Source organism: Arachis hypogaea, chromosome 9, assembly GCF_003086295.3.
Source record: "Arachis hypogaea cultivar Tifrunner chromosome 9, arahy.Tifrunner.gnm2.J5K5, whole genome shotgun sequence".
NCBI lineage: Eukaryota > Viridiplantae > Streptophyta > Magnoliopsida > Fabales > Fabaceae > Arachis > Arachis hypogaea.
In genome coordinates, this window is record NC_092044.1 from 76,526,138 (window position 1) to 76,527,379 (window position 1,242).

At 42.0% G+C, this 1,242-nt stretch overlaps 1 non-coding gene across 1 annotated transcript; it reads left to right on the plus strand.

Moving 5' to 3' along the window:
* The first annotated feature begins 795 nt into the window (after positions 1 to 795).
* Positions 796 to 903, plus strand: LOC112713343 (small nucleolar RNA R71). Its single transcript, XR_003158317.1, has one exon. It is a non-coding gene; the product is annotated as a small nucleolar RNA R71 (small nucleolar RNA).
* The last annotated feature ends 339 nt before the right edge of the window (positions 904 to 1,242 follow it).

Here is a 1,242-nt window from a genome sequence, read left to right on the forward strand (position 1 = left end):
GTTCACTGCCTCTCCCTCCTCTCCAAATTCGGCCATGTTGATGGCCTTGCACTCTCCTTTTGGATTTTCTTCTGTATTGCTTGGGAGAGTACTAGGAGGGAGTTCAGTAATTTTCTTGCTCAGCTATCCCACTTGTGCCTCCAAATTTCTAATGGAGGACCTTGTTTCAGTCATGAAACTTTGAGTGGTCTTGATTAGATCAGAGACCATGGTTGCTAAGTCAGAGGTGTTCTGCTTAGAACACTCTGTCTGTTGCTGAGAAGATGATGGAAAAGGCTTGCCATTGCTAAACCTGTTTCTTCCACCATTATTATTGTTGAAACCTTGTTGAGGTCTCTGTTGATCCTTCCATGAGAGATTTGGATGATTTCTCCATGAAGGATTATAGGTGTTTCCATAGGGTTCTCCCATGTAATTCACCTCTTCCATTGAAGGGTTCTCAGGATCATAAGCTTCTTCTTCAGATGAAGCTTCCTTAGTACTGCTTGGTGCATTTTGCGTTCCAGACAGACTTTGAGAAATCATATTGACTTGCTGAGTCAATATCTTGTTCTGAGCCAATATGGCATTCAGAGTGTCAATCTCAAGAACTCCTTTCTTCTGATTTATCCCATTGTTCACAGGATTCCTTTCAGAAGTGTACATGAATTGGTTATTTGCAACCATTTCAATCAGCTCTTGAGCTTCTGTAGGCGTCTTCTTCAGATGAAGAGATCCTCTAGCAGAGCTATCCAAAGACATCTTGGATAGTTCAGAGAGACCATCATAAAAAATACCTATGATGCTCCATTCAGAAAGCATATCAGAGGGACACTTTCTGATTAATTGTTTGTATCTTTCCCAAGCTTCATAGAGGGATTCTCCTTCCTTCTGTCTGAAGGTTTGGACTTCCACTCTAAGCTTACTCAATTTTTGAGGTGGAAAGAACTTTGCCAAGAAGGCATTGACTAGCTTTTCCCAAGAGTTCAGGCTTTCTTTAGGTTGTGAGTCCAACCATGTCCTAGCTCTGTCTCTTACAGCAAAAGGGAATAGCATAAGTCTGTAGACCTCAGGGTCAACCCCATTAGTCTTGACAGTGTCACAGATTTGCAAGAACTCAGCTAAGAACTGATGAGGATCTTCCAATGGAAGTCCATGGAACTTGCAATTCTGTTGCATTAGAGAAACTAATTGAGGCTTAAGCTCAAAGTTGTTTGCTCCAATGGCAGGGATAGAGATGCTTCTCCCATAGAAGTCGGGAGT